Source organism: Chenopodium quinoa, unplaced genomic scaffold, assembly GCF_001683475.1.
Source record: "Chenopodium quinoa cultivar QQ74 unplaced genomic scaffold, ASM168347v1, whole genome shotgun sequence".
NCBI classification, from domain to species: Eukaryota; Viridiplantae; Streptophyta; class Magnoliopsida; order Caryophyllales; family Amaranthaceae; genus Chenopodium; species Chenopodium quinoa.
In genome coordinates, this window is record NW_018743510.1 from 3,291,056 (window position 1) to 3,303,105 (window position 12,050).

The following is a 12,050-nucleotide window of genomic DNA, read 5'->3' on the forward strand; positions in this document are numbered from 1 at the left end:
CGTCTACCAAGCATTCGGGATAATTATGAAATTTACCGACTGTGATTTACCTCGTAAACCAGTTTTGGCCGTGTGTAGGTGCTTTGAACAGAAGCGACTTAGCCGTTTAGTTTAGGCTTAAATGTTTAAATTAGCCGTCTGTGGTGCCTTTAAGCAACAGACGGTTCTATCCAACCAAATCAACAGTCTCTGGCTACATTGGAACAGGCGGGAGACAAGTTGCCAAGGCTTCAATTAATCTTTCAAACGGTTGAGTTATCTTAATCTAGACACTCTGTTTGGCCGCTAGCCGCTCGCTGTAAAAGCTTGCTTTTCGGGTGGCTCGCACCCCGGGTGGTGCGGCTGAGCCAGAGTGGGCTCAGCAGTCGGCCTATGTTTTCGGGCGCACGCATAAAAGCAAAGGCGAAAAGAAAAAGAAGGGGTTGAGTAAGGACAAGGTGATCGTCAAAAGGCAGTGCTCCGAACCGCTAGGAAGGAGGGCGAGATCTCATTAACCACCCTTGGATCTGTTCATAACATATTATGGATAGACTTTAAAAATTAATTGTGTTTTCGTTTATAGAGCAATGTACCACCCAAATGGGAGATGCTCTCTTCGACGAATTCACCCGGATGGGGTGTCACCGGTTGCCTACTATAGGAGTAGGCACTTAGCTGTAATATCTGGCCATTGGCCTCCTGAGGTTGTTCATAAAAGAACGACTGAGTCGCTCGGTCCTTGGACTTAGCTTATTGTTGCTCATGTGGGAGCAGATGTAAAAAATTAAACACACCCGTTTGCGCATTGCACAGACGGTCTACATATACAAAAAGCAAATAAAATGTTCTGCAAACAAAGTTACTTCATTGATATACTTTATTTACAAAAATTTACACAAATATCTGAAGTAATACTTTTTCAAGTTATCCACATTCCAAGTTCTGGCTAGCTGCCTACCGTCTGGTGTCTCTAGGCGGTAGGTGCCGCCTCTAACTTCCTCATAGATCCGGTAGGGGCCTTCCCAATTAGGATTCAGCTTTCCTTGCTCATTGGCCCTACCGGTTGCCTCCATTTTTCGCAACACAAAGTCCCCCACTTTTAGGGGCTGCTTGTGCACTCTTTTGTTGTAGGCTCTGGTCATTCTCAGACGGTATATCTCATGACGCAAGGCGGCATTTCCCCTGCGCTCAGGGAGTGAATCCAATGCTAGACGCATGGCCTCCCTGTTGGCCTCTTCATTATAGAGCATGACTCGGAGTGTTGGCTCGTAATGCTCAATAGGCAGGACGGCTTCAGTGCCGTATGTCATGAGAAACGGGGTTTCATCGGTTGCCCCTTTTCAGTTGTTCAGATGGCCCATAGGACATGAGGCAACTCATCTGCCCATTGACCGCCAGCCCTTTCAATTTTCTTCTTGATGTCGTCTGAGATGAGCTTGTTGAAGGCTTCTACTTGGCCGTTTGCTTGGGGTCGGCCGACTGATGCAAAACAATGTGAGATCCCTTGATCTCCCAACCAGCTCTTGAGGGTAGGCATTTCAAACTGAGGGCCATTGTCAAAGACCATAGACATAGGTACCCCAAACCGAGTGATGATGTTTCTCCAGATGAAAGAGATGACATCCTTTGTCTTAATGCCCTTGACCGCCTCTGCTTCAACCCATTTGGTGAAGTAATCTACAGCCACCAAGATATACCTTTGTCTACCTATAGTAGGCGTATATGGACCCAGGATGTCCATGCCTCATTTTGAAAATGGAACCGGGCTGTAGATAGCCGTCAAATCAATAGTCGGACGGTGTATGTGCCAGCCGAACCTTTGACACTTATCGCACTTCTTCACCGTTTCCATGGCGTCTGCCTCAAGAGTGGGCCAAAATTAGCCTTGCCGCCTGGCCCTTTTTGCTAGAGTTCTGCCGCCTATATGTGATGCACAAAAGCCCGAGTACAGATCCTCTAGTACTTCCTTCCCTCTTTCTGGGGTGACACATTTCAGAAGCGGCTGAAGATAACCCTTTCTGAAGAGTTCTCCCTTGTGAATCTCAAAACTGGAAGCTCGCTTCTTCAATGTAGCCGCCTCTGAGGGGACATCCGGCACGGTGCCGTTTTTCAGATAAGCCCGGATGACATCCATTCAGGTCGAGCTTTGGTCAAGAATTCCAATGGGATCATGTTCAATGCTTCTTTTCTCCATGACTTCCCAAAAGACTGACTTAGGCGTATACAGGAGGCGGATGACGCCAGCTTAGATAGCGCATATGCTTGATTATTTTCTAACTTGGGCACCTGACTTAGATGAAACTCATCAAGTGTCCCGGCCTCGTCTTTGACCGCTTGCAGGTATTTGATTATAGCCGGATGGGTGGCCTCATAGTCACCATGGTATTGGCTGACGATCAACTGGGAGTCAGAGCAAGCGTCAACTTTCCTGGCTTCTGCCGCCTTACACATACGGATACCAGCTAGCAGAGCCTCATACTCCGCTTCATTGTTTGAGGCTTGGAACTTGAACCGTAGCGCATATTCATATTTATCCCCTTCTGGAGATTAACATACTATGCCTGCACCATAGCCGTTCATGGTAGAGCTCCTGTCTACATACACTTTCCAAACCTGGTCAAGATTCTCTGGCTTAGTCGGCCTTGTCATTTCGACGATGAAGTCGGCAAACGCCTGACCTTTCACCGCCTTCCTAGGTTCGACAGTGATTTTCAGACTTTGCATTTTAATAGCCCATTTAAGCATTTTACTAGATGACTCCAGGGTTGTCATGGGCCGCTTGAGGGTTTGATCTATGTAGATCACCACCGGATGTGCCAAGAAGTATGGTTTTAACTTCCTGACTACCATGAAAAGAGCAATCCCAAAACTTTCAACCATGGGGTACCGGAGCTCAGCATTTCGAAGAACGTGGCTAATGAAATGTACCGGAAGCTGAATGTCGTCTTTCTCAGCAAGGAGAACAGCACCGAGGGCATGATTTGAGACGGCTAAGTACATGTACAGAACCTCCTGAGGCAGAGGGCTCACTAGCCTTAGCAACGAATGCAAGTGCTCTTTCAATTTCTAAAGTGCCACCTTAGCATCATCCCCCCATTTAAAGCTTGTCTTCTTCTTGATTGCCTGGAAGAAGTAGAGGCATTTGTCACTAGACCAGATGAGGAATCTCCCCAATGCCGCCAGGAAACCGGTTAATTTCTGGACTTCCCTTACAGTGCGGGGCGACTTCATGTCAATAACCGCCTGTATCTTTTCTGGATTAGCCTCTATCCCCCTTTGATCAATTAAGAATCCGAGAAACTTCACAGACTCAACACCAATGAGTCTTTTCTTGATCCTTGATCGGTGACAAATGCCGTCTTTTCTTGATCCTTTCTTCCACAAGGGTATCTGATGGAAGCCTGAGTAGGCGTCTATGAAGCTCATCAAGGCATGGCCGGCTGTAGAGTCGAGACCAAACTGTCGATCTTTGGGAGTAGATAACTATCCTTCTGGCATGCCTTGTTCAGATTTGTGTAGTCAACACACATCCGCCAGGTCCTATTCGGCTTTTTAACAAGAACAACATTCGCAACCCAATCCGAAAAGTGACATTACCGGATGAACCCAGCCTCCAGGAGCTTGTTTACCTTGATGGCAGCCGCCTGACTTCTTTCCTCACCGTGGTTCCTTTTCTTTTGCCTAACCGACTTCTTTTTAGGATCCATGGCGAGTTTATGCACAGCTGCCTGGCATCTCCTCAACTTCAAAGGCAAAAATGTCTTTGAATTCCTTCAAAAGGGTGTGCAATTTTTCACCCAACTAAGCAAAAGCAGCCGTCCCCACCTTAATAGTTCGATCTGGACGGGTGTCATCCAAAACGATGTCAGTGTGATCACCAGCCGGCTGGGGACGTAGTTCGTATGACCTTTCCCCGGTCTGTAATTGCTATTGCTTCTCTTTCTTGACGGTTGCCAATTGGTCTGCCTTTCTCTTTTTAGCGGCTGCTCTTGGAGCAGGCGCAGCTTCTTTGACCTCATCAAGGTCTACAGGCTCCTCATCCGGACCGGCTGCATGCAGTCACAGTCGGTTTGACGTTTGAGAGATAGCATTCTCTCACCGTCTTCTGATCTCCGCTCAAGGAACCTACAGACCCATCATCTCTTTCAAATTTAAGGAGCATGAGGGAGGGAATGATGACTGCTTTGGACTCATTCAGCGTTGGCCTGACTAGTATCAGGTTATAGGCGGTCAACTCCTCGACAACAAGGAACCGGACCACCATGTGGCGTCCTGCCCCCTTCTCTCCTAACCAGATGGGTAGGTCAATCCTTCCCACCGGATGCACGACCCCTCCCCCAAATCCAACCAAGGGGTGAGAAACTTGGGTCATGCTACAGGGCTTATTCTTGAGCTTAGCCAAGCACTTGTGACTGATCAGGTCGGATGAGCTCCCAATGTCGATTAGGATCCGACCAACCTTCTGATTGGTTATCTTGCAATTGATCACTATGGGGTCATCATGCGGCCGCCTGACCTTGCCCCTGTCCTTCTCAGTGATGAGGACGTTAGGGAATGTGTCTTTTGACGCTGGCCCTCATCTATTGTGCTGACATCCAGCCTCCGGACGTAGTCCTTGGTGCCACGGATGGTAGGACCCCCACCGACAAAGCCGCCTGCTATAGTATAGATCGTTTCATCATCGGTGTCCGAACTATTAGCAGATTGGGGTGCCTTCTTGGACGGCTGTCCATCGTTTGCTTTGAGGGTTAGCTTGGACTTCGAAATATAGGACTTCAGTACTCCTTTATCAGCCAGACGGTCCAATAGCCGTTTGAGGCTGAAACAATCATTGGTATCGTGGCCAATGTCCTCATGGAAGTGACAATATTTGTTCTTGTTCCGATTTCTGACGGAACCCTTCATGGCAGCCAGTTTATTAATAGATACCCGGTCCTTGATCTCCATGAGGATGGAGTAACTGCTCTTGTTGAACTCGTACTTGGGGGTGTACGGTTTCAACTCCTTCTTCTTCTTCTGGGATGGCTGACCAGAATTGTCCGCCACCCAGACTTCTTTTCTTTTCTTACTCTCTTCCTTTTTAGCCGGCTGAGCAGACCGGCTCTCTTTTTTGTCGGATTTTTTGGAGTCCGACGGCTGCTTGATGGCGCACAGCTCAGTAGCCTGTATGTAGGCTTCCGCTTCCATCAAAGCCTCATGTAGGGTAGCGACCCTTTTTCGGACGAGATCAAACTTGAAGGTTGATCCGTTTTTCAGACCCTTAAAGAAGTCTGTGTAAGCCACTTCGTCAGACAGTCCTTGAATTTGGATTCTCATCAGATTGAACCGCCTGACGTAGGACCTAAGCCCTTCTCTGTCTCCCAGTTGTATGGCACTCATGTCCATACTTGTTTTCTTCGCAGGAATATTCATAGAGAAGTTTGAGGCGAACAAGTACGCAAGCGTCTTGAAGCCGTTTATGCACCCGGCTGGCAAGTTGCCAAACCATCGTTGGGCAATGCCCTTCAATGTAGCCAGAAAGCATTTGCATCAAGTGGCATCATCCAACCCCTGTAAGTACATGAGGTTGGTGTATGCCATCAGGTGGTCTTCTGGGTTGGTGGTACCGTCATAGGCACCCACCAACACATTCTTAACCTTAGCAGGTTGTGCTGCTTCAGTTATCTCCTTGGAGAACGCAGAAGGTTGTTCCCCAAGATTTAGCAGCCTGAGCTGCCAGTCCATTGGCTGGACATTCTAAGCCGCCTGACCTCCAAAGAAGGCCGACTGCATGTAAGGCGATCCATACGGCATGTATGGCTGTTGGGGAACATACGAAGCCGGTTGGATAATATGAGGGCCAGTACGTGCGGACAGGCCGAGTGACTGGCTTTCTCAGTTCGTTTCTGAACACCTCATGGAGGTATTCAAGAAACTATCTGGGTAGGTCGACGTTGAAGCCGACTCAGACAATTGTTGACTTCTCTTCTCCTGGATTAGCATCCGGGCATCCGAGAATGTCTTCTTTGAACCATCCGGCTGAACATGTCGGATGACCTTCCTCTTCCCTGATTCAGGGCATCGGATCTTAGTTAGGTCGCTAAAGGGTCGGTTACCCTCCTTTGGTTTGGGATGAGGAGTAGGGACACGGTCCTGAACTGACTTCTTTTTCCCCATGGGAGAAGGCTTTTTAGCTGTCTGACCCCTGCCAAAGCCACCAGTCCTCTTGTTTAAGAGGTCCTTGATCTCCCCTTTGAAACTCGTCATGAATTTTATAAGCTCGTCTCGGGTCACGGGAGTGGCACCCTCCACCGCCTGGGGTTGTCCAGTAGGTATACCGGCTGGATTGCTTGGGCTAGCCTTGTCTTCGCCCCGTTCCCTCGTTTCTTTGGAACGGGTGCGTCTTGTCCAGAATGACCCATTTGGGGCCACATAGGTGTCGACCTGAAGGTCGTCATCACTATCTGGGTTCATTTGGACCTCAACTTTGACCGTAGGCCGCTTGCCTTTGGCAGGCGGTACAGATTCTTTGGATGCCATCTTAGAAGTACTCTCCCCACATACGGCGCCAAATGTTTCGGGGTATTCTGTGTCCTTCGGGAGAGTTACAACACCAAGGCTGGAATCCAGACATCTGTACCTGCAAAACAACGGAGACTCCGGATAGGGAAGTTCCGCCTCCAATGATCAAGTTAGAACCGGAATGGAGTCTGTAATATATGCGAAAGTTAATGATCTTCTTGAATTACGAGATTGGGAGTAAATGATCTGCACTTAATGTGCTCGGTTGGTTGGTATTGAATGTGAGTGGTTTCCAATGGGGAAACATCTCCCTATTTATAGGGTCTGGAAGCATGTGCCACGTGTCCAGAGGGGATTGGCTCTTATGAGCCACTCTGAAGGTGACACGTGTCACGCACCGATTGGACCACGTGGCATAGGGTATTTTTACCCTAAACAAGGGGAATACCTAGCCAATCTTAGGTGATAATAAGGTACAAAGATAAGTTATTACAAAGAGTAATATCCATGTTATCACTAACAAAATGTCCTACATTGGCGATCTAGTCTGCTGCTTTGTTTGCTTCTCTATAGACGTGACAGATTTCCCAATGGTGAAACTGTTGTAGGGGAGTCAAGATGTCGATGATAATGTGTTCGATTTGCCATGGAGTAGACCAAGTCCTTTTTAGAGCATTGACAACAAGGAGATTATTGCCTTCAATGTGTAAATGTCGAATCCCGTGCTAAATAGCGAGAGGAACGCATTTCTAGAAAGCTGAACCCTCTGCGATGAAGACGTTGGTATTGCCAAGGTTGAAGGTGCGAGCTACAATCAGAGTATCATCACTGTTTCTAATGATAACATGCTGCTGCTGAATTGTTTTTGAGTGACCCGTCGATAGTTTTTCACATATGAGAGTCTTTTGGGTGGTGGTGGTATTCGAATAGAGAAGAATTATGAAGATACTTATCCTTAATCATCTTGACCCATAGATTAGAGGTAAATTAGGTAAAATTCGTCTTAAGCCTAGCCCCCCCGGCTTTGGGTCTATATTTTTTATTCCATGTTATTAAAGGGCTCTCATTCTTATCTTTTTGTTGTCTCCAAAAAAAATTACTATGCAAGAAGTTTAGATTTTTAGTGACATCTGAAGGAAGGAGGGAGGAGGAGCGGAGATATGAAGGAAGCGCTTCTAAATTGCTTTAAATTAGCGTGTGGCGAGTTGCTTTAGAAAAATAGTCTGCTTCCCTGTGTTATATTCTGTTTTGAGTAGCATTTATTAGTTTTTTAAATCCCTATTTAAAGGGTAATATGAGCTAAAAAATACTCTTTAGTATCTTCCAAGTAAGGAACTTGGGGTCATGTTAAAATGCGCTGCGAGGCATGGTTGTCGCCTATTAGCTATTTGTCGGGAATATATTATAGAAGACTTATGAAAGTTCATGAGTTGACCTAACATACTACAAAAATCAACAAGTACTCTTTTCAGTTTATTATTGCAAGAAGATGTTGTAGCTAGGGATGGCAATGGGTCGAGTAACATAGGAGACTCGCCTCATACCCGCCCCACTGGGCCGGGTATGAAGTGAGGTTTGGTACGTGGTGGGGCGGGGGTGGGTATATAAAGTGCACCTGCCATAGATGATAAGTAGGGTATGGATTTTAGAATATATCCGCTCCATACCTGCCACGCCCCATATACGCGCAATACCCCGCCTTATTACAGTAAGGGGTCGTTTGGCTCGTTGTTATGAGGAAAGGGAATGGGAATGATTATCTTTGTAAGTGTTTGTTTTGCATCTTTTGTCATTCCCATTCTCCATTTTTATTTTTAGGTTTACCCAAAATATTCTAAACTCATTCCCCCCCCTTTACCTTTTCCATTATCTTTCCTCCTCATCCCCTCCCATTTCCGAGACGCAGCCACGCATCTCCCTTCTCTCTCAAACCCTAACTTGAAGCTTCGAGCTGAGGTAGCCGCCGCCGTCGTCGTTGTTTCTCCGGCCACTCCGACGCCGATTAGGTATGCCTGCTGTCCCATGCATCACCTTCCTCTATTTTGTGTCCTTGATTTCGGCTTTTTTTGTTAATTGAATTCGTATTTCTTTTGTCTTCACGAATTCGTATGTTTTTTGGGATTTATTTTGTTGAATTCGAATTTTTTTGTTGATTTTTTTCACTTCTGAATTCGTATTCTTAGGGTTCTCTGTGTTTTGTTTTTTAATTCTAGGGTTCATGAATTCGTATTTGTTACTTCACGAATTCGCATTCTATTTGGGATTTTTTTGTTTGTTGAATTTTTTGAATTTGTTTGTTGATTTGCTGTTTGTTGATTCAGCTAAGAAATGTGAGGTTACCACGTTTTTGTTGGAAATTATTGTCTGGTTGATATCTTTCATTGTCTTGACTTGCATGTTGAATGTTTGTGCAGCCTGTTACCTCTTCCTTTTCTTTTTTAATGGCTAAATGTTAGTTTTTTTAGTAGTATATAATTTGTATTAAAGCTGTCATTTATGTGCTTTCTTGCATTATTGAAATCGAGAGCATGATCAAGGTTAACCGAAACACTACATCATTTCTGTAGTACTTATTTGATAGTGTTGGGTGATAAAGATTGAGTATTTGTTTGATTTTGGGTCAGTTTTACCTGTTTTTGTTTTGTTTTTTTTATAGTTGTTGCTTTTAATTTAGAATTGATTTCAGTAAACTAGTACTACATTTGGTTTATGGAGTTTGCTGTGTAGGATTAAAGAAGGATGTTGTGATGTTTTGCCTCGATGTTAACGGGGTTACTGTTGCATAGTGTGGAGAACCGAACTACATTGCTGTTGCTATGATTGAAATGATTTCAGTAAACTAGTACTACATTTGGTTTATGGAGTTTGCTGTGTAGGATTAAAGAAGGATTTTGCGATGTTTTGCCTTGATGTTAACGGGGTTACTGTTGGCTTTTAAGATAATATGATTTCAGTAAACTAGTACTACATTGTAGTTGTCCTTTGTCATCAAAGATTTTAAGATAAAAAGATGCAAGTGGTAGCACCACCTTGTTGGCTTTTTTTCTTTTTCTTTTTTTTTTTTTAATTTTTTTTTTATTTGTGCTTCAATGTGGTAAGAGAACATATCAAAAGGTTCAAACAATACGTTCTTTCTTACTTTGTTTCTAAAATCTTTCTCTCGACTTTATTGCTTTTGTTCTATAGAAATATCGTTCTTTTGAACATCTTTTCCACCCTGTTAACATCATGTAGTGTATTTTATGTCTCAACCTAAATCAATAAACACACACACACACACACACACACATATATATGTATATATAATATATAGGTTTAGGTTGAGACTTTTATGAGTTTTGTATAAATATGTAAACCTCTCAATGATATGGTGTTGTTGATGTTCTTTTGTACAGAAAATGGCTCGTATTGGTACTTCTTTGAAAAAAAAATCAAGACTGAAAATCTGCAAAAAGAAGGAAAAAAAAGTGATGGTGCTGGTAGTTCGAACGAGTTAGCCAGCTTATAAACATTCATGAAAGATATGAGGGTTGTTTGGTTTGCACAGGGGAATCGGAATGGAATGCAGAAAGGGAATGCAGGAGAAAGGAAAGGAATTCCATAATCTGGGCAAGTTGTTTGGTTGTGCTTAGGAAACGGAATAAACTGTTCATTGATTCCCTTTGCTGCTGTTTGGTTCAAACTAGGGAATCAAACCAGGAATTTTAAAATTTCTCTCTATTTTTTTTTATATAATAACCTGTTTTTTATATAATAAGCACAAAAATAAGAAAAAAAAACATGTTCCTGTAATATGGAATAATAGACCTGTAAAATGAAAAAAAGTGATATGCTATTTTTATATTATCCATAGTTACTTGTAACATAAAAAAATATATTTTCCATGTTAAAACTAATTTTTTTAACATCGAACCTTGTTAACATCGAGGCAAAATATCACAAAATCCTTAAGCATTAAGCATTGGAATCTCACACTAAGCATGCTTAAGCTAATAAGAAAAGAGGGAGGATAATACAATAAGCATTGGAATCTCACACTATTGAAGCTTAAAAGTTTTGATGATGATGATTAAAAACAAACTTCAACTAATGCGATTTCTCTAAGTGTTTAATTAGAACAAGTGAAGTTGACTTTGGAAGTGGAAGTGGAAGACTCAAGGAGATCTAAAGGAAAGTTAAATAAAATGGAAGTGCTAGAACAAGGTTCAAAACTTTAACTTTAAAAAAATGGTTTCCTCATAAAATCGTGTGTGTGCATTGCAAGTTCCTTTATTATTCTGTTTTAATTTCGTAAAAGTAGTCACTAGGAACTCACTTACAATTCACCTCCCCTCTTGTAGAGTTCATCTCAAATAACACACACCCAAACATAAGTGCATCTAGCAATGAAACTTAGTCATAGTTAATAACAAAGTTATGGTTGCACGCATTTCCATCATCTCTCTTCCTCCTTTTGGAGTTGTTAAATACTTTTGTATCAAGGGAAGAAGAAGATAAACTCATATTTGCATCAAATCAAAATTGATAGCAGGGTTGAAATTAAGGATGACAAAGGCTCTGGACCCGATTCAAATCCGTGGACCCAGATCCGTTTTTTACGGACATGAATCCTCAAAATTTAGACCCAACAGATCCGGATCGGATCCGAGTCTAATTCTAATACTCGGACTCGGATTTGTTTACCCGTTTTTAATTTATAAACAAACCATTTTTTTTTATTATATGGCCCAACACTACTAGTCTCAACTCTTGTGATGAATAATCCCTAGGCATTAAAAAAAGTTTCATCAAGATCATCCTCGTTAAGATTAGCCTAGATTAAAAGTTTCATCATGAATAATCGAAATAATCCTAGTTAAAAGTTTCAGGAGCAGGAGGATTAAAAGTGATTTTATCCCCAAAGGTGACCTAGAATTCCCGATGGGTAGCAAATTAGCATTGTTAGTTGGGACAATAGTAGTTAGGGGTGAAAGTTAAGATTTCAGTTTGGATTATTGGCTAAACCGAATCCAAACCGAATTATATTTCGGTTTTGGATTTTGGAACTGAATCCAAACCGAATTTGGATTGGATCCAATCCAATCCAAATCGAAATAATTCGGTTTTTTCAGAAATGAATCCAATCCAAAACGAAATTTTGTTGGGCCGTCTTTTTAGGCCTAAAAAATTGGGCCTGTTATTAAACTTATTGTTTTGGCCCTTAAAATGGCCTAATATTTTCTAAATTTAGGAGAAAGCATAAATAAAAAAAATTAGTCCAGCCATTAGAATAAATTTCAGACATTATAAAAGTCTTAAAAATAAAATAAAAGTCCTCATTTAACTAATAAATTCAACATGGTAGCTTCAACATGATGGTAGCAGCTTCGACAACTTCAACTCTTCAAACCTTCAGAGTTCATACTGCATAGTACATACACTAAGGCATTAATAGTTGAAAGATTTACCATGCATAGCCATATAAAGAGAAGTAAAAGAGCTTGAATACATTTAATACAACAAATATAAAATTCAGAACAACATATAAACACCTCATAACAACATATAATACAACAAACTTAAAATTCAGA

The 12,050-nt window shown here is 42.7% G+C and overlaps 1 long non-coding RNA gene across 1 annotated transcript; it reads left to right on the plus strand.

The window, feature by feature from the left end:
• Positions 1-8,068: 8,068 nt before the first annotated feature.
• Positions 8,069-9,938, plus strand: LOC110739737. The gene is made up of 2 exons (XR_002514887.1): positions 8,069-8,486; positions 9,876-9,938. It is a non-coding gene; the product is annotated as an uncharacterized LOC110739737 (long non-coding RNA).
• Positions 9,939-12,050: the final 2,112 nt, after the last annotated feature.